Source organism: Schistocerca nitens, chromosome 1 (genome assembly GCF_023898315.1).
Source record: "Schistocerca nitens isolate TAMUIC-IGC-003100 chromosome 1, iqSchNite1.1, whole genome shotgun sequence".
Taxonomy (NCBI): Eukaryota; Metazoa; Arthropoda; class Insecta; order Orthoptera; family Acrididae; genus Schistocerca; species Schistocerca nitens.
In genome coordinates, this window is record NC_064614.1 from 186,798,645 (window position 1) to 186,820,892 (window position 22,248).

General features: G+C 43.1%; 1 protein-coding gene and 1 non-coding gene across 2 annotated transcripts in view; both read right to left on the reverse strand.

Moving 5' to 3' along the window:
• Positions 1–22,248, reverse strand: part of LOC126245033 (uncharacterized) — a 336,256-nt gene that overhangs the window by 281,462 nt on the left and 32,546 nt on the right. The gene's annotated exons all lie outside the window — the stretch shown is intronic.
• On the reverse strand, positions 18,309–18,392 carry Trnas-gga (transfer RNA serine (anticodon GGA)). The gene is given in 2 exon segments: positions 18,309–18,343; positions 18,353–18,392. It is a non-coding gene; the product is annotated as a tRNA-Ser (tRNA).

Sequence of the window (22,248 nt, forward strand, 5' to 3'; positions counted from 1 at the left end):
TTTGTAGCGATTTTACGTTTGTTTGAAATTCTCTGATACCTTCTTTCTATCTTGGGGCCTTTGTCCCGCTTCACGCAGGTTTGGCCGTATTGCTATGGATTTGGCAGTGTTCGTTGCAGAGGGCGCCCGGATGCCCTTGCTGCCGCCACCCCGGAATGGAAGTAGTGTACCCCAGCTGTCTGCGTCTGGTGTAAGCCATGGAAAAGTGCGAACGTTTTCAAATGTCTATGAGTCGTGTAACTGAGGCGGAACGTGGGGACCAGCCCGATATTCACTTAGTGGGATGTGGAAAACCACCTAAAAGCCACATCCAGGCTGGCCGGCATACCGGCGCTCGTCGTTTATCTGCCGGGCGGGTTCGAACTGGGGCCGGAGCGCCTACCAGAGACCAGGAAGCAGCGCATTAGCGCTCTCTACTACCCTGCCGGGTCAAAAATTCACTGATAATATTTACTACCAATTACTATCTGAGGTAAATATATTGACGGAAAAAAAATCGCAGCAAGAAAAAATAATGTAGAGTAATGAAATTTCGGGAACACATTTGTGTAGGTAAGATAAGTAAGTGATTAATGTAAGCGCGAGAAAAGCCACTGCAAATGTGAAATGCTGGTACATTAATAATCGGAGTAACCGCCAGAATGTTAAATACAAGCATGAAACGTGCATGTATTACGTTTTACAGGTACCAGATATCCGTTTATGGGATGGTGTTCCATGCCTGTTGCACCTGGTTGGTCAATACAAGGATAGTTAATGTTTTTTGTGGATGACGCTGGAGTTGTCCGATGATGTCCTATATGTGCTCGATTTGAGACATATCTGGTGATGGAGCAGGCCAAGGCAACAAGTCGACACACTATAGAGCATGCTGGGTTACAACAGCTGTATGTGGGGAAGCGTTATCCTGTTGGGAATCACCCCTGGCGTCTTTTCATGAATGGCAGCACAACAGGTTGAATATCAGACCGACGTACAAATCTGCAGTGAGGGTGCTCCTGCTGTCATACTAAATTGCCCCCAGCACCACGACTCTCTGTGTAGGTCCAGTGTGTGTAGCGCGCTGACAGGTTAGTTGCAGGTCCTCAACGTCGTCCTTACCGAGACACAGCTATCACTGGCAGCTTTCATCAGAAAACATAACAGATGTCTACCCTGCCCTCCAATGAGATCTCGCTATACACCACTGACGTCGCAAATGGCGGTGGTTTGGGTTCAGTGGAATGCACGCTACAGGACGCGTGGCTCGGAACTGTCCCTGAAGTAACCAATCTGTAACAGTTCGTTGTATCACAGTGGTGCCAATTGCTGCTCACATTGCTGCTGCAGATGCAGTACGATGCGGCAGAGCCGTCAGCCGAACAAGATAGTCTTCGGTCGTCTTGTGACAGTACACTCTTGTGACAACCGCTGCCAGCGATCACATACAGTGACTACATTCCTGCGTAGTCTTTCTGCATTATCGCAGAAGGAACATCCAGCTTCTTGTAGCCCTATTACATGACCTTGTTCAAACTCAGAGGGGTATTGATAATTGTGTCTTTGTCACCTTAAAGGAGTTCTTGACTAATATCAAGGAAACTAACGCTCTCGTGAGCGACGATATTTAAAGCAAACCTGATCTGCATCCTCATCTCTTATGCAAAAGGCGTGAAATTTTAATAGTCCTATTTCAGATGTAGAAACACACCTCCGAACTTTCGTGATGTCGCACAACTCTTTTTGTTCTTGTGATTTTTTTCCGTCAGTGCAATTACTGCCTCTTGACAGTTTACACTAAGAGTTTCCATACTAAACTGGTAAACTATGCTTTTTTGTAGCATTTTATTAAGAACAACCAATAAGTAATGTTTTATTGAAAATTAAACTCCTCCAGCTGTGCTTAAGATTTTATATTTATTTGGCTACTAGTTTCGACGTTGCGTCAACGCCATCTTCAGGCCCGTACACTTTGATGAAATCAGTTGTGCGTGGCTGAGTACTAGAAGTCCGCGGTGAGACCAATACGTGCACCACATGCACCCATGTCATCACGAGGCAGAGAAAATCCCTGACCCCGTCGGGAATCGAACCCGGGAACCCGGGCGCGGGAAGCGAGAACGCTACCGCACGACCACGAGCTGCGGACACCAAATAAATATAAAATCTTAAGTACAGCTGGAGGAGTTTCATTTTTAATGAAAATTATACCAGCTGTGTCCCACCAAAATCCAATTTAAATACGGATGTACGAAGATTCAATAAGTAAATATTCCTTTAAGAATAATATTAGCTGGCTAAAAGGCCCTTCTCACTCAAGCCTAAGATTTCGTTTGTAGGTGTTTTCCTTTACCACGAGAAAGAATCCTGGAAGAAAATTGCAAAGAATGTATACGGGATGTTCGATTTTAGCTGTACTAACTACGAAGTTCCTTGTTTGAACAGTTGCTGGTGAAAGTTTGTTTCCATTAAATTTATCGTTCGTAAATTGACTAGATGTGTCAGTCTTTCTTTCGTATCACCGTCGAGTTCGTTGTTTATGGTGCATCATATTAGACTGTGGAAGTAAGTAACCACGGTCTTCTGCTGAATGTTTTAACCATTTCACGGTCTGTGGTTTACTGTGGGTAGGAGACGAAATAATCATTGCTCCAAAAATACAAATACCCTGCGATGACTCATATGCCTCTAGTTATTCAATACCAATAACAGCAGTACTTAGTAACAGCCATTTAAACATCGCAGTATCACTTCTGGTGCGCTAAACATTTATGATGTTACCGTCTTTTGTATTCGCCATACTTTGTGTTATGCCAAGCGAAGTTCATAATTCCATCTTGCAAGACTCAGCATGGTATTAAACTAAGATCCCTGAGGACTGGTTTTAAACTCCTACATTTCAAAGCTGCTGTATTTGGTCCCTCTCTGGCCGCTGCAACATATGGTAGCCACGTTACTGACAAGACAGCTCCCGATTCAGTTTTCGTACAGTTAAGCATTCATTTTAAAATGTATTTCTTTCCCATCCTCCTTAGGTACCGTCGTCTACTTGACACGTTCGCTGCCTCTGGTGCCTTAAAGCGATAGACTGCTACTTCCGGCGCAGCCACTGTCGCTTTAAAGCGTTCCGAGAGTCAAACGCTCGCTGCTAAACTGCCACTTGCGTGCAGCCTTGGCGATAAAATCCTGGACACGCACGCAGTTGACGGTTTCATCTTAATTTCTTTCTACACTTCGCGCTTACCTCGTTTGCAATTAATAAATAGCAGAACTACAAGTATGTCCTCGTCCACATCAGCCTGAAACGCAAAAGGTATGACAGTTATTTTGCAGAAGCAACGAAAAAAGCATGCCTAATTCAGAAGAACGCAAAATCCCCAAGACTGGCTAAGTTTCAGGGAAGCTCGAAATTTAGTGCGGACGTCAATGCGAGATACTTTTAATAGTTTCCAATGAAACATTGTCTCAAAATATGGCAGAAAACCCAAAGAGATTTTGGTCGTATGTAAAGTACAGAAGTGGCAGAAAACAGTAAATACTGTCACTGCGCGATAGCGATGGAAATGTTACCGATGATGTTGCCACTAAAGCGGAGTTACTAAATACAGAAGACGAAGTAAATATTTCAGAATTCAAAACCAGAACAGCTGCCTGCATGAGTGACATAAAACTAGATATCTTAGGTGTTGCGAAACAACTCAAATCACTTAAGAAAGGCAAGTCTTCCGGTCCAGATGGTATACCAATTAGGTTCCTTTCAGAGTATGCAGACACAATAGCGCCTTTCTTAGCAATCGTATACAACCGCTCACTTGACGGAAGGTCTGTTCCTAAAGACTGGAAAGTAGCACAGGTCACATCAAAATTCAAGAAGGGAAATAGGAGTAACCCATTTAATTACAGACCCATATCAATGACCTCAATTTGCAGTAGGATTTTGGAGCACATACTGTACTCTTAACATTATGAATCACCTTGAAAAAAATGATTTATTGTTACGTAACCAACTCTGATTCACAAAATATCGTTCTTGTGCAACACAGCTTGCTTTTTATTCCCGTGAAGTAATGAGTGCTGTCGATAAGGGATCTCAGATCGATTCCATATTCCTATATTTTCAGAAGGCTTTTTATACCATTCCTCACAGGCGACTATTAATCAAATTGCGTGCATATGGAGTATCGTCTGAGTTGTGTGACTGGATTCGTGATTTCCTCTCAGAGAGGTCACAGTACGTAGTGATAGACGGTAAATCATCGAGTAGAACAGAAGTGATATCTGGCGTTCCGCAAGGTAGTGTCATAGGCCCTCTGCTGTTCCTGATTTATATAAATGATCCAGGTGATAATCTGAGCCGCCCCCTTATACTGTTTGCAGATGACGCTGTAATTTACCGTCTAGTAAAATCATCAGACGATCAATTCCAATTACAAAATGATCTAGAGAGAATTTCTGTATGGTGCGAAAAGTGGCAATTGGCAACAAAGAAAAGTGAAAGGTCATCCACAAGGGTACTAAAAGAAATCCGATAAATTTTGGGTGTACGATAAATCGCACAAATATAAGGGCTGTCAATTCGACTAAATACCTAAGAATTACAATGACGAGCAACTTAAATTGGAAAGACCACATAGATAATATTATGGGGAAGGCGAAACAAAGACTGCGCTTTGTTGGTAGAACACTTAGAAGATGCGACAAACCCACTAAAGAGACAGCCTACATTACACTTGTCCGTCCTCTGCTGGAATATTGCTGTGCGGTGTGGGATCCTTACCAGGTAGGATTGACGGAGAACATCGAAAAAGTGCAAAGAAGGACAGCCCGTTTCGTGTTATCGCGCAATAGGGGTGATAGTGTCACTGATATGATACGCAAGTTTGGGTGGCAGTCACTGAAACAAAGGCGGTTTTCTTTGCGGCGAGATCTTTTCGAAATTTCAATCACCAAATTTCTCTTCCGAATGTGAAAATATTTTGTTGACACCCACCTACGCAGGGAGAAATGATGGTAATAATAAAATAAGGGAAATCAGAGCTCGAACGGGAAGATTTATATGTTCCTTTTTGCTACGCGCCATTCGATAGTGGAATGGTAGAGAAGTAGTATGAAAATGGTTCGATGAACCCTCTGCCAGGCACTTAAGTGTGAATTGCAGAGTAACGATGTAGAGTAGATTTTTCACACTGATAAATTATGTCCGCTAACATTTCTTTGTGAAGCAACACTGTCAGTGAAAAAATGAAGTTGTAGATGGACAACTAGTATTTTGTTTACATGTGTGTGCATGTTTCCATATGGGAATGAAAAAAGGAGCATGGCGCGAGTATACAGGTAGTTACAATTAAGCCCGCAATTTGAGAGGGTCCCCACGAAAAACGTGTCATCGAAGGCCAACGGAAACTTTGTAAGGAGCAATAACAAACCATTGAAAGAAACATTTTAATTTCCACGTGAGATGGCAACATTTCTTAACTGCATACCATTTTTCCGTTTCAGGTCACAAACGTTGCCCATCGTGACGACCATATGCATCCACGACAGCCTGAAACTGCACTAGAGATACCATTTCACAACTGTTCGCAGAACTTCCATGAGATGTTCAGGTGTCGTGACACAGCTCGTGCGCTGCTCGGAGGTCACACATTGCATCCAGCATTCTCGGCCATGGCAACAGTAACTTCAACAATTTCTGGCGCAATTGGCCGTCAGTCTCTCTCTTGCCCGCACCCATATTGACTGCAACTGTAATGCAAAACGCACACTGATGATTTTGTTTCAACCCTATGTCGTCGTACCAGTACCGGCGCCTAACCGCAAATCACGACATTAACACTATCAACAATGCAAAAACTGCAGCGCAGAGTCCTAATATAATTCCTATAAAGTTGTCTAAATTATAACCACTGTATACTTCAAGAATGATGCCTGGCTGCGTAGTAGTAGTAGTAGTAGTAGTAGTAGTAGTAGTAAAGGCGTTTCCTGAGTAAATGAAAGAAGTGTGAGGCGGTAATCGCCTGTATGTACGAGGGCAGTTCAATAAGTAATGCAACACATTTTTTTTCTCGGCCAATTTTGGTTGAAAAAACCGGAAATTTCTTGTGGAATATTTTCAAACATTCCCGCTTCGTCTCGTATAGTTTCATTGACTTCCGACAGGTGGCAGCGCTGTACGGAGCTGTTAAAATGGCGTCTGTAACGGGTGTGCGTTGCAAACAACGGGCAGTGATCGAGTTTCTTTTGGCGGAAAACCAGGGCATCTCCGATATTCATAGGCGCTTGCAGAATGTCTACGGTGATCTGGCAGTGGACAAAAGCACGGTGAGTCGTTGGGCAAAGCGTGTGTCATCATCGCCGCAAGGTCAAGCAAGACTGTCTGATCTCACGCGTGCGGGCCGGCCGTGCACAGCTGTGACTCCTGCAATGGCGGAGCGTGCGAACACACTCGTTCGAGATGATCGACGGATCACCATCAAACAACTCAGTGCTCAACTTGACATCTCTGTTGGTAGTGCTGTCACAATTGTTCACCAGTTGGGATATTCAAAGGTTTGTTCCCGCTGGGTCCCTCGTTGTCTAACCGAACACCATAAAGAGCAAAGGAGAACCATCTGTGCGGAATTGCTTGCTCGTCATGTGGCTGAGGGTGACAATTTCTTGTCAAAGATTGTTACAGGCGATGAAACATGGGTTCATCACTTCGAACCTGAAACAAAACGGCAATCAATGGAGTGGCGCCACACCCACTCCCCTACCAAGAAAAAGTTTAAAGCCATACCCTCAGCCGGTAAAGTCATGGTTACAGTCTTCTGGGACGCTGAAGGGGTTATTCTGTTCGATGTCCTTCCCCATGGTCAAACGATCAACTCTGAAGTGTATTGTGCTACTCTTCAGAAATTGAAGAAACGACTTCACCGTGTTCGTAGGCACAAAAATCAGAACGAACTTCTCCTTGTTCATCACAACGCAAGACCTCACACAAGTCTTCGCACCCGAGAGGAGCTCACAAAACTTCAGTGGACTGTTCTTCCTCATGCACCCTACAGCCCCGATCTCGCACCGTCGGATTTCCATATGTTTGGCCCAATGAAGGACGCAATCCGTGGGACGCACTACGCGGATGATGAAGAAGTTATTGATGCAGTACGACGTTGGCTCCGACATCGACCAGTGGAATGGTACCGTGCAGGCATACAGGCCCTCATTTCAAGGTGGCGTAAGGCCGTAGCATTGAATGGAGATTACGTTGAAAAATAGTGTTGTGTAGCTAAAAGATTGGGGAATAACCTGGTGTATTTCAATGCTGAATAAAACAACCCCTGTTTCAGAAAAAAATGTGTTGCATTACTTATTGAACTGCCCTCGTAGCGTTCCTGGTTCGAATAAGACTAAAGGGCCTACAGAAACGGTTCGGAAACCGTGGTATGTGAGTAGATGACCGAAATTTTTGATCATATAATCGAATTCGTTGAAAACACGCACTTCCTAGGCGGTGGTAGTGAAACTTATGTGGATCGAAAGAATAGCAGAAAAATGTTACTTTACCTGAGGAGTTACGGTCTCACCATGATCCGAATCATTTCAAAATGTCCGCTTCTGAACCTCCCCCGGACATCCAAAATATCTGCCGATACAGCTATCGACACCGCCGACTGCCTCTAAAATCTAGCAACTTCTCTCTGTGCCCACTTTCCACTCTTACCACTCGGCGAGTCGTGGAACTCCATAACTTTTCAACATTCCGAAACTTTACTCTCCACGGATTGCCTGAATTACTTCTTGCTTCTCCCCTTCTCTCTCTAACTCCACCGTTCCACAATAATGCTTGACTTTACCTTGTTGTCTCACAGTCATAATTCTCTCTCGAAAAGTTGTTCCAAAGATGCAAGTAAATTTACATATAAGTATATGGGGTACTAGCAAACATTGTAGTGGATCTTATCCTCTGCCATAATCAATGAGCTCTCTGATCAGAGTAGGTAGAACATTACAATCCTCGGGAGACTTGAGTGTACTAGAATTCTGGTGATACAACTACTCACTATAATAAAGAAATGACCATTAAACTCAATACATTCGCTAATTACACTGGACAGCCAAAGAACCTGGCACACCTGCCTAATATCGTGTAGAGCCCCCGCGAGCTCGCAGAAGTGCCCAACATGTCGTGGCATGAACTCGACTGGTGTCTGAAGCGGTGCTGGAGGGAATTGACACCATGAATCCTGCAAAGCTGTCCATAAATCCGTAAGAGTACGATGGAATGGAAATCTCTTCTGAATAGCACGTTGCAAGGCATCTCAGATAAGCTTAATAATGTTCATGTCTGGAGAGTTTGGTGACCAGCACAAGTGTTTAAATTCAGAAGAGTGTTCCTGGAACCACTCTAGTAATTGTGAACATGTGGGGTGTCGCATTATCCTGCTGGCATTGGCAAAGTCCGTCGGAATGTACAATGGACATGAATGGATGTAGGTAACCAGACAGGAAGCTTACATACGTGTGAGAGTCGAATCTAGACGTATCAGGGGTCCAATATCACTCCAACTGCACACGCCCCACCCCGTTACAGAGCCTCCCCATCTTGAGATGCAGGGTCCATGGATTCATGAGGTTGTCTCCATACGCATACACGTCCATCTGTCCGATAGAATTTGGAACGAGACTCGTCCGACCAGGCAACATGTTTCCGGTCATCAACAGCCTAATGTATGTTGACGGGCTAAAGCTTTGTGTCGTGTAGTCATCAAGGGTACACCAGTGGCCTATCGGCTCCGAAAGACCATATCGATGATCTTTCGTTGAATGGTTCGAACGCCGAAACTGGTTTATGGCCCAGCTTGAAATCTGCTGCAATTTGCGGAAGGGTTGCACTTCTATCACGTTGGACGATTCAATCGTCGTTGGTCCAGTTCTTGCAGGATCTTTTTCCGACCGCAGCTATGTCGGAGAATTGATGTTTCACCGGATTCCTGATACGATACACTCGTGAAATAGTCGTACGGGAAAATCGCCACGTCATCGCTACCTCGGAGATGCTGTGTCCTATCGCTCGTGCTCCGACCATAACACCGCGTTCAAACTCACTTAAATTCTTGAAAACCTGTCATTGTAGCAGCAGTAACTGATCTAACACCTGCGCCAGACATTTTTTTGTCTGAAATAGGCATGGCCGACTGCAGCTCCGTCTTCTGCCTGTTTACACCTCTCTGTATTTGAATACGGATGCCTATACCAGTTTCTTTGGTACTTCAATGTAAATGCATGACGCACATTCTACGCTGCAACGGATCTGACGTTCCAGGATCGTAGTCACTGACAATGTTCACTTCGATGTATGAGTAAGTCGTCTATCGTCTCATCTAAGTGACTTTTCCAGAGTGTGGTGTGGGAAACCTTGATAGGACAGAAACATTACAGGAAGAAGATGAGTTTGTGGGGCGCTCAACTGCGTGGTTATCAGCGCTCGTACAAATTCCCAACCCCTTGCTCAGTCCAAACTCGCCATTTTCATGAATGATGATGAAATGATGAGAACAACACAAACACCCAGTCATCCCGAGGCAGGTGAAAATTCTTGACCCCGTCGGGAATCGAACTCGGGACCCCGTGCTCGGAAAGCGAGAACTTGGCCGCGAGACCACGAGCTGCGGACCTTTACAGGAAGAGGCACTGAACACCTAAGGTGTGGTTCGGAATGTAATTTTACGACTACGTACTTGCAATTCCGGAGATCGTCGGGTATTCGCCGAACATTAAGTGAGCTCGAAAATATACTCGTGTCCGAAAGTACGGCTTAAATAGCGAAACAAGACAACTGGAAGAGAAAAGGTAGGTATGACTGACAACTATCAACTGCTGGTAACACACCTTTGTTTTCTTTGAGAATAGAAAACAACTAACTGCTATATTTGGTTTCGACGATTAGTCTTGAGACAGTCCGGGTGCTTGTGGATAGCGATCCGTCTGGAGACGACATCGACATCATACTCAGAGATGGAACAAACTCTGATGAGAAAAGAAAGGGACAAAGTAGTCTGAGGTGCACGCACCACTCCACACAGGCGACAAGCAACCTAAGTCTCTTTCACCTTGTCAGACTACTACTATAGTGAAGAAAGTATGCTGTACGTCTTTAATCACTCAGACTATAATAATGGAGCACGTTCAGAGGCTACTCTATCCACTTCATCGGCGTCTTGTCCTTTGCTATTTGATTCAGTTCATGTAGACGAACAGACACACACTTAGAATTTTCTCATTTATATAAATGCAGCTGATGGTTTTTGCATTTTATTTCTTTCCCACATTTCTTGCACACTCAAGAAACGGCGCCAGAAAAAAAATTGAGGAAAAACATTTCTGTGCACAGGATTTAATCTGATATGCCTGGTCATGGTTACTTTTTGTTTTAAGTCCTCCTGAATTGGGTCGTCATAGACAGTCTGAAAAGTTTGCAAAGAAGGCGCCGGTTAGGTTGTGCTGAAAAGTAACTGTTACAGAAAAATTCGGTACATTGCGCCGTTTCCGATTTAATTCGCACTGAAGTTAGCCAGTCAGGTCGTTGCGCGCTGAAATTCAAGCGAACGCCAGGTAGGAGTGTCACTGTTGTTCCCTTAGCGTAGACGATAGCGGACGAGACTATTCAGCCTTTGGCTCGGATTCAGTCCTTACTAACGTCCCATGTCGGATTTTTGTATTGCCCTCTTGTTAGGTTTTAGAAAACCAAATGAATACGTTTCGCAACACCCTCTGGCGAGCAGATTGAATTTGCACGCGCAACGGCCTGATTGGCTAACTTCAATGCTAATTAACTCGGAAACGGTGCATTGAACCGAATTTTTTTCCTTAACAATTGTTGCTCAGCACAACCTAACCTGCGACATTCTTACAAGCTCTTCAAACGGTTTCGGACCCCTCTTCATGCAATGTGTTCCACGATTAAAGAGAACTACTTTTTATGCAATGGTGTAGACTAAGCATATTTTTGAAGAACTATACTGTAAACAACAGGAAGATAAGACTTAATTACTTCGAAACGATAATTATGACAGTAAAATTTATTGCCAGGACTGATGTGGCATCGAAACACTATTAGGTCAACATAATGCTGGTTAATTTTATTCTTATTTTTTTAAAGATACAGTGATGTAAAAGCCATAAATACAATACACAATAAAATGATCTTAATGACCGCCAATACAAAGTGAGAAATCTTAAGACGTTTCGTTACACACACACACACACACACACACACACACACACACACACACACACACACACAGAGAGAGAGAGAGAGAGAGAGAGAGAGGCCACAGGAGTACAATACTCGACAGCGTCCTCACATACCATGTGCGCGTTTGTTTGAACCTATCTCTAGGAGATCTTAAACAAAGAGATACGCCTTTGTCTGTGACAACTATCACACATAAATGTAATGACAAGAATGCTGTGGGTTTAAGCTGTTTTAATACAGGGCCTGCAGTACTTCCATTGCGACGAGCCAAGACACACGCCTAGTTAGTTACTGTCTACCAGTGTCTAGATGCGCTCTGGTATCTCAAGTAAAGCTTCTCTGTGCATCATCACTGTTTTGTTTTGTCTGCTGAAGCTTGCGAGTAATTTGACAAACTATCGATTCCGACACACCTTGTCAATGACTAACCTTCCACCAGCTGAAGTGTGAAGTCCGTGCCCTACACGTGGCGTGTGCGGAGAAGCTGCTAAGTCGTCTTTGACTGGCATTATGGGACGAATGGTGAAAGTGTTGACATGACTGTGCTGATCCATTTAGCCTTATTGGAACGTTTCGGATGAGAAGGCAGCGTGTGGGAGGGAGACTGGCCCACAGGAAGCATGCTTCGGTAAATGATTACCTCTTTTGTGAATTCTGCTAGCTGTCAAACGTATTTTTGTAGTGTACTCTTAGTCGTTTTCCGAGTCACAGTCATAACTGTTGCATGTAAGATGCAAAAGCAGGTTAAATAATGTTGCTTTGAATAAATAAAAAGATATCTGATGAAGGTTTGTTGTTTCATTTATATTGAGATTTTTTATTTTCTTGTTTAAGACTTGCATGGGGAAATGTCTTATTAATTCTGTTGAAGTATTGGTAATGTAACCAAACATCTCTAATGTTTTATTTGGTTTTTATATGCACAGATCATAAAAAAGCATCATAAATTTAGTTAATATTGTTTTTGACACTTAACATATATCACAAGCGTCATTCCAGATGTATAATATAAAACAATTTTGCGATCCATTCGATTATTCTGCTGTACAACCTCCGTGTGTTTAGATAACCCCCCCCCCCCAAACTTATACCTTTTCATTGCCATATCTACGATATCTATTTACCGAGCGAGGTGGCGCAGTGGTTAGACACTGGACTCGCATTCGCGAGGACGACAGTTCAATACCGCGTCCGGCCATCCTGATTTGGGTTTTCCGTGATTTCCCTAAATCACTCCAGGCAAATGCCGGGATGGTTCCTCTGAAAAGGCACGGCTGACTTCCTTCCCCATCCTTCCTTAATCCGATGAGACCGATGACCACGCTGTCTGGTCTCCTTCCCCAAGCCAACCAACGATATCTATTATTAGTACGGTTTTACAGACATGTTGGTTTGCCTAGTGCACACTAAAAAGCTTTCTTCGAAATAATATTACAACTACGCCCTGATCCTAAAGAGTCTTACTATAATTGCTTAGATGTATGAGACAGGCGAAATACCCTCAGACTTCAAGAAGCATATACTAATTCCAACCCCAAAGAAAGCAGGTGTTGACAATTGTGAAAATTACCGAACTATCAGTTTAATAAGCCACGGCTGCAAAATACTAACGCGAATTCTTTACAGACGAATGGAAAACTAGTAGAAGCCGACCTAGGGGAAGATCAGTTTGGATTCCGTAGAAATATTGGAACACGTGAGGCAATACTGACCCTACGACTTATCTTAGAAGAAAGATTCAGGAAAGGCAAACCTACGTTTCTAGCATTTGTAGACTTAGAGAAACCTTTTGACAACGTTAACTGGAATACTCTCTTTCAAATTCTGAAGGTGGCAGGGGTGAACTACAGGGAGCGAAAGGCTATTTACAATTTGTACAGAAACCAGATGGCAGTTATAAGAGTCGAGGGACATGAAAGGGAAGCAGTGGTTGGGAAAGGAGTGAGACAGGGTTGTAGCCTCTCCCCGATGCAATTCAATCTGTATATTGAGCAAGCAGTGAAGGAAAGAAAAGAAAAATTCGGAGTAGGTATTAAAATCCATGGAGAAGAAATAAAAACTTTGAGGTTCGCCGATGACATTGTAATTGTCAGAGACAGCAAAGGACTTGGAAGAGCAGTTGAATGGAATGGATAGTGTCTTGAAAGGAGGATATAAGATGAACATCGACAAAAACAAAACAAGGATAATGGAATATAGTCGAATTAAGTCGGGTGATGCTGAGGGTATTAGATTAGGAAATATTTAAAGTATTAAAGGAGTTTTGCTATTTGGGGAGCAAAATAACTGATGATGGTCGAAGTAGAGAGGATATCAAATGTAGACTGGCAATGGCAAGGAAAGCGTTTCTGAAGAAGAGAAATTTGTTAACATCGGGTATAGATCTAAGGGTCAGGAAGTCGTTTCTGAAAGTATTTGTAAGGAGTGTAGCCATGTATGGAAGTGAAACATGGACGATAAATAGTTTAGACAAGAAGAGAATAGAAGCTTTCGAAATGTTGTGCTACAGAAGAATGCTGAAGATTAGATGGGTAGATCACATAACTAATGAGGAGGTGTTGAATAGGATTGGGGAGAAGAGAAGTTTGTGGCACAACTTGACTAGAAGAAGGGATCGGTTGGTAGGACATGTTCTGAGACATCGAGGGATCACCAATTTAGTATTGGAGGGCAGCGTGGAGAGTAAAAATCGTAGAGGGAGACGAAGAGATGAATACACCAAGCAGATTCAGAAGGATGTAGGTTGCAGTAGGTACTGGGAGATGAAGAAGCTTGCACAGGATAGAGTAGCATGGAGAGCTGCATCAAACCAGTCTCAGGACTGAAGACCACAACAACAACATATTCGTTTATCGTGAATGGCCAAGAACGAAAGTGAGGGAAGAGGAGGAAGTGCAAAAAACAACGAAAGTAGAAAGACATTGTTGACAATAAAATTTGCTGGAAATGTACCCGCATAGAATCTTTTGGATGGTGTAGCACAAGTGAACTACTGCACTTCTTTCTACCACTTCTGAAACACAGTAACGCAACCGAAGGAGGAGTATTTTGCGTAAGTATTTATTTTTAAAGCGTAACAACGGAGTTCTTGCTTTGTGTTTTTCCACGTTTCATGGATCACCAAAAGATACGGCCATGCGGTTATCCGATGCAAACCGATCCACAGCGGTAAAACTTATTGTCGGTTGCAGACACTTTAAGAGCCTGCAATCGCAAGGGGGACTGACATCGGCAGACTGCGATATCGTTGCGTATTATCATCTTATTGTTAAAAAATGTTGTTTGATCTGCAATCTACATCAGTTTGCTGTCTTATTTTTGAGGTGGACACTTAGTAAATGTTCTTTCCCTGTGATGAAGTGCTTTAAATTATGAAACAAGATTATTTAACTACAGCTGGAATATCTTTGAGTAGAAGGGAACATCATATGTGCTTTTAGTTTGAGAGAAATACATACCAATAATTTCTGTAAATGATATATATTTTTTAATTATCTGGTCGAAAGACGCTGAAACAGATGGCATAAAAACGCACCGGCGGTTCACAAACAATCTTTCAAGAATAACTGTTAGTTGAAATTTTATGTACGCCGTCTTTTTCTGCCAACGCTCCAGATCGATCCTAATGGAAATAATAGAAACGTAAGCTTTTAAACAACTGATGTGAAGAAAGTCACTGAAGAATAATCAGCGGTTTCCGAAAAATCATTACCAAAATTACTTCGTTGGTTATAGAAGAAGAAGAAGAAGAAGAAGAAGAAGAAATAAAAAACCGCATTAAATCTTCTGTGGTAAAAACTTCCAACTATTATTTGAAACTGAGGATTACTATCCACGTTGAGAACAGGAAATCTGCTTCATTAACAATATAATTTAATCGGCGCCGAAATGTTGATTACGACGCCCACTCTACGAAACTAATTTGCGGTTTAATTATCCACTGTACATTATTTTGTAGAGAGCTGTAGATTGTTTTGCATGATACATTCAGTTTACTTCTCAGGACATAATTTACGGTTCATTATGTGGATGTACTTCCCGTAGCAATACTTTCAAAGGTTTTTATTCAAAACATCACCATCACGACCACTTCCAAGCACAATTCGTACTAAGTAACTGATTACACCGTAGCACTAGCTTGTACGTTTAGTCTAATTTACGACAGTGTTAACCGACAAAGCGAACCTAAACATTGCCGTAGCTTTAACTAACTTTCACAGATAACCAGAGACAGCCACATTCCAGTTCAAAGCGGCGCGCGTTGCTCACAGTAAAACCAAGTGGACTGACACCCGGAAGAAGCCTTCGTAGACAGCTCACGACGGCCTGCTATTAACGTCAGTAGTTTTACTGACGGTAAGATGGCGAAATGCGGGACAGTGACTAGCGAAATAGCGACAGAATGGGCAAGCAAATTTTGAAGTTGAATGGATGGTGTGCAAATTAATGAAGGAAGGAAGGACATGGAAGAGCAGAGTGAGACTCAAATATTTTCCCGAAAGAATAGAATGCAAGTGTGCAAAATAAACACTCCAACTGAAAACATGACTACAAGTGGGAATTTTCAATGATTTCTGAGATGCAAAGCAACGCCGACTTTTGGTGAGCTTGACTGCTTTTACCGGGCAGAACAATAATTAAAAGCTAGCAAGGAACAATGGAAATAATTCTTCTGTCTATGAACTTCGGTTTTCAAATATACCAGAATAAATGTCTTGTGGGAACGAGACGACACTTTCCAAACAGGTATAGTCGCCTACATACGATTTTTACGAAAAAAATATGAAACGCCAGAATTGTAGAGGCCAGCGGTTTATTCAAACGATACACCTTACACCCCCGATGAACCACGGGCTTTGCCGCAATGTTGTGGCTAGAGTGTCTCAAAGCAACAGATGGCCGTTTCGTAGGTGAACCGAGTGCCATCTGTGGAGAGGCCGGACTAACATGTCGTTCCTGGATAGGAACAGCAGCCTTCACTGTAGCAGCAGGGGCAACATGATTGACTTGGACTTTTAATACAAGCTAGCGTGGCCTTGTTATGTTCGAACTCCAAACGGATGAAAGGTAAGGAAAACTGGTTCAGATGTCTCTAAGCACTATGGGACTTGACATCTGAGGTCATCAGTCCCCTAGACTTAGAACTACTTAAACCTAACTAACCTAAGCCGGCAAAGGAAAACTACAGCCGTTACATTATCCGAGAATATGCGTATTTACTGTACTACTTAATGATGGCTTCGAAGTGGATAAAATAATCTGGTGGTAATATAATCCTCCACCCCCTTTCCCCATTAGGATCTCCTGGCGTGGACTGGCCAGGTTTTTGGACTGGAAACAACAGAAAATGTCACATTGACGATGTGCAAATAGCATTGCCAAAACTGCAAATCATTGTTTACTTACTATGCTTTATAGGGCATTAGCTATCTAGGTTCCACTTGCAGGACACTGCAAACCCCCCTTTGTTTCTCGGGCGTAAACAGGATGTTGCTGCCATCCTTAGAAGCTTTTCAGTTCACTTTGCTGGCTAATGGTTCTGTTTAAGTTTATCCTGTGTAACCTATAAATGCACCTTTGAGCCCTATAATAATACTAAACGATGGTGGTGGTGGTGGTGGTGGTGGTGGTGGTGGTCGTCTAAGTTTCGCTTGAAACAGGTCTCCACGCTGGTCTATCCTGTGCAAATATACTTCTGCGTACTAGCTACAACCCACATCCATTGCTACCCGTTTTCATGGTGTCAAGACTGTCTCCTTACAATTATTTGTCTCCCACACTTCCAGTATCAATTGATGGTTCCTTGACACATCTGTATGTGTTCTACCTACCAACTTGCGCCTTAAATATTTTATCGCCAACTGGACCTAGTATCTCAGTTATTAGACCCAAACAACTTTCAACATTCTTTGTAGCACCTCATTTCAAATGATATTAAATAGTATCAAGAGCGCAACGACAAGAAGTCTAATTTTACCCAAGCGGCTTTCTGGCCAAAATTCACAACTCGTTGTGAGAATGTACCAGGTGCCTGTAAGTAAATCAGCCGCCAACCACGTCGCGAGTGGGTCAGTGATGTCAACGATCAATAACAGATTGAGCCAAGTGCAGAGTTTGAAAATCCTATTTATGCTGAAGATAAACGGGGAACAGTGACTTAATATGTTCGCATGAGATGATGTCCTATTCACACAGCGCTCAATAACTGGTACAGGCAAGCGTATTCAAATATATATAAACAGGTAAAATACGGCGCTGGGGTTGGCATAGCCTATAGAAGACAACAAAAGTCTGGCGCAGTTGCTAGATCGACTGCTGCTGCTGCTACAATGGCAGGTTATCAAGATTTAAGTGAGTTTGAAGGTGGTGTTACAGTTTGAGCACCTACTACTCACTCTACATGTCAAAAAAAGAGGGAGATTAAAATTCGATGTGAACATCCACTGAAGCGCCAAAGAAACTGCTATAGGCATGCGTATTCAAATACAGGGATATGTAAACAGTCAGAACATGGCGCTGCGGTCGGCAATGCCTATATAAGACAAACAAGTGTGCGGTGCAGTTGTTAGATCGGTTACCGCTGCTAACGTGGGAATTTTTCAAGATTTTAGTGAATTTGAGCATGGTATTAGTCGGCGCACGAGCGATGGGACACAGCGTCTCCGAGGTAGCGATGAAGTGGGGATTTTCCCGTACGACCATTTCACGAGTGTACTGTGAATATCAGGAATCCGGTAAAACATTAAATCTCCGACGTCGCTGCGGCCGGAAAAGGATTCTGCAAGAACGGGACCAACGACGACTGCAGAGAATCGTTCAACGTGACGGAAGTGCAACTCTTCCGCAAACCGCTGTAGATTTCAGTGCTGGGCCATCAGCAAGTGTCAGCGTGCAAACCATTCAACGAAACATAATAGAAAAGGGCTTTCTGAGCCAAATGCCCACTCGCGTACCCTTGATGACTGCACGACACAAAGCTTTACGCCTCGAAAAATGGCTCTGAGCACTATGGGACTCAACTGCTGTGGTCATAAGTCCCCTAGAACTTAGAACTACTTAAACCTAACTAACCTAAGGACATCACACACATCCATGCCCGAGGCAGGATTCGAACCTGCGACCGTAGCGGTCGTGCGGTTCCAGACTGTAGCGCCTTTAACCGCTCGGCCACTCAGGCCGGCCTTACGCCTCGCCTGGGCCTGTCACCGACATTGTACTGTCGACTGGAAACATGTTGGCTGGTCGGACGAGTCTCAAATTGTATCGAGCAAATGGACGTGTATGGGTATGGAGAGAACCTCATGAATCCATGGACCCAGCATGTCAGCAGGGGACTGTTCAAGCTGATGGAGGCTCTGTAGTGATGTGGGGCGTGTGCAGTTGGAGTTACGACTCTTGGCAGGTGACGTACGTAAGCATCCTGTCTGATCAGCGGCATCCATTCATTTCCACTGTGCATTCCGACGGACTTGGGCGATACCCCACACATCCACAATTGCTACATACTGGCACCAAGAACACACCTGAATTTGAAAACTTCCGCTGGCCACCAAACTCCACAGACATGAACATTATTGAGCATATCTGGGATGCGTTGCAACCTGATGTTCAGAAGAGATCTCCACCCCCCCCCCCCCCCCCCCCCCGGTACTCCAACGGTTTTATGGACAGCCCTGCAGGATTTATGGTGTCAGTTCCTTCCAGCACTACTTCTGACATTAGTTGAGTCCGTGGAGTCCATGCCGTGCTGTGGCACTTCTGCGTGCTCGCCGGGGCCGTACACGATATTAGGCAGGTGTACCAGTTTCTTTGGTTCTTCATTGTATTACAGTAATGGATTTTGTGATTTTATATCTTCGTAATCGTATTTTTGTTGTTTACTTTGCTTTCGTGGCACGTTGCAAAGTTTGCAGAACGATATGATATTTTCCTACTCGTGTTCTCCCAGAAGAGATACTGAAAGGAGTATACTGTGGCACACTTGTATGTGGCTCCAGAATAAGATAAGAATATTAACAAATTGAAATGAAAATAGTGTACTATGAACAGTGAATGTCTCTGATAGGCTCGGTAATTTGGATAGCTGGCTGTGGGCAATAAGGAACAGCGCAGTAGGCAGTACAGTTGAAGAGGAATGGACATCTCTAAAAAGGGCCATCACAGAAGTTGGGAAGGAAACCATGGGTAACAGAAGGTAGCTACGAAGAAACCATGGGTAACAGAAGAAATACTTCAGCTGATTGATGAAAGGAGGAAGTACAAACATGTTCCGGGAAAATCAGCAATACAGAAATACAAGTCGCTGAGGAATGAAATAAATAGGAAGTGCAGGGAAGCTAAGACGAAATGGCTGCAGGAAAAATGTGAAGACATCGAAAAAGATATGATTGTCGGAAGGACAGACTCATCATACAGGAAACTCAAAACAACCTTTGGTGACATTAAAAGCAACGGTGGTAACATTAGGAGTGCAACGGGAATTCCACTGTTAAATGCAGAGGAGAGAGCAGATAGGTGGAAAGAATACATTGAAAGCCTCTATGCGGGTGAAGATTTGTCTGATGTCATAGAAGAAGAAACAGGAGTCGATTTAGAAGAGATAGGGGATCCAGTATTAGAATCGGAATTTAAAAGAGCTTTGGAGGACTTGCGGTCAAATAAGGCAGAAGGGATAGATAACATTCCATCAGAATTTCTAAAATCATTGGGGGAAGTGGCAATAAAACGACTATTCACGTTGGTGTGTAGAATATATAAGTCTGGCGACATACCATCTGACTTTCGGAAAAGCATCATCCACACAATTCCGAAGACGGCAAGAGCTGACAAGTGCGAGAATTATCGCACAATCAGCTTAACAGCTCATGCATCGAAGCTGCTTACAAGAATAATATACAGAAGAATGGAAAAAAAAACTGAGAATGCGTTAGGTGACGATCAGTTTGGCTTTAGGAAAAGTAAAGGGACGAGAGAGGCAATTCTGACGTTACGGCTAATAATGGAAGCAAGGCTAAAGAAAAATCAAGACACTTTCATAGGATTTGTCGACCTGAAAAAAGCGTTCGACAATATAAAATGGTGCAAGCTGTTCGAGATTCTGAAAAAAGTAGGGGTAAGCTATAGGGAGAGACGGGTCATATACAATATGTACAACAACCAAGAGGGAATAATAAGAGTGGACGATCAAGAACGAAGTGCTCGTATTAAGAAGGGTGTAAGACAAGGCTGTAGCCTTTCGCCCCTACTCTTCAATCTGTACATCGAGGAAGCAATGATGGAAATAAAAGAAAGGTTCAGGAGTGGAATTAAAATACAACGTGAAAGGATATCAATGATACGATTTGCTGATGACATTGCTATCCTGAGTGAAAGTGAAGAAGAATTAAATGATCTGCTGAATGGAATGAACAGTCTAATCAGTACACAGTATGGTTTGAGAGTAAATCGGAGAAAGACGAAGGTAATGAGAAGTAGTAGAAATGAGAACAGCGAGAAACTTAACATCAGGATTGATGGTCACGAAGTCAATGAAGTTAAGGAATTCTGCTACCTAGGCAGTAAAATAACCAATGACGGCCGGAGCAAGGAGGACATCAAAAGCAGACTCGCTATGGCAAAAAAGGCATTTCTGGCCAAGAGAAGTCTACTAATATCAAATACCAGCCTTAATTTGAGGAAGAAATTTCTGAGGATGTACGTCTGAAGTACAGCATTGTATGGTAGTGAAACATGGACTGTGGGAAAACCGGAAGAGAAGAGAGTCGAAGCATTTGAGATGTGGTGCTATAGACGAATGTTGAAAATTAGGTGGGCTTATAAGGTAAGGAATGAGGAGGTTCTATGCAGAATCGGAGAGGAAAGGAATATGTGGAAAACACTGATAAGGAGAAGGGACAGGATGATAGGACATCTGCTAAGACATGAGGAAATGACTTCCATGGTACTAGAGGGAGCTGTAGAGTGCAAAAACTATAGAGGAAGACAGAGATTGGAATACGTCAAGCAAATAATTGAGGACGTAGGTTGCAAGTGCTACTCTGAGATGAAGAGGTTAGCACAGGAAAGGAATTCGTGGAGGGCCGCATCAAACCAGTCAGTAGAAAAAAAAAAAAAAAAAAAAAAAAAAAAAAAAAAGAGCTGTGGGCGACCACCATGATGCTACTCCAGGCTCCAGGCGGGTGTAAATTGAATGTGCACAACGGAAATTAATAAACACTAAAATGAAGATTTGGCCCTGTGACTACCGCCTGAAGCAGATCTTACGATCTCTGAATTCTATAAATTACAATCTAAACATAAATGAATGATGAAGGTAACTAATCCTGCTTATATATTTATTGCAGATTTAAAAAAAACTTTCTATTACAAAGTTTACATTTCCTAAGTAAAATTACTGATCAGTTGACCAACTCTACCACTTATTATGACTGTGCAATCGAATATCAATAATGCGAAATGACTGACATCATCTACGTACCAAAAAAGAGAAGACACTACTTTCAAAGATGATCTACGGTGGTGTGGAACCTCAGTGGAAATAAACTAACGTGATCACAGCTGTTTAGCTTTTATAGCCTAATTAGCCGAAGCAATTTGCGATATCTAGGCATGTACTGCGCCGGGGCATCTCGTACTCGTTTGCGACGATAGAAGAACTCCAGTCACAAACTCTTTCTAGCACTAGGACGGCAGAAGGCGGTCCTCTGAATAATATGCTCTAATAGTGTCTTCTCCTGTCTGTGTTCTACAGACGAGAAACGCGAACTCCCAGCCACAAGGACGGAGTTCAGATAATGTCTCAACGTAAGTATAGGCAGAAGTAGTGCCCTCAATAATGAACCCTGCATACTCAACGACGACTTCCAACCCGGAGGTGAAGTCCAGAATCGTATATTTTTGCAACAATGCAGTGCCTAACTGTTCGAACTATAAACTCTCCTGAGAGTAAAGGCAGCAAGTCCATCTGTAGCGTCACACACGCCCGCTCACAACAGAAGACACCGTCTCTCCACCACTGGCTTCTCCACCCTCGT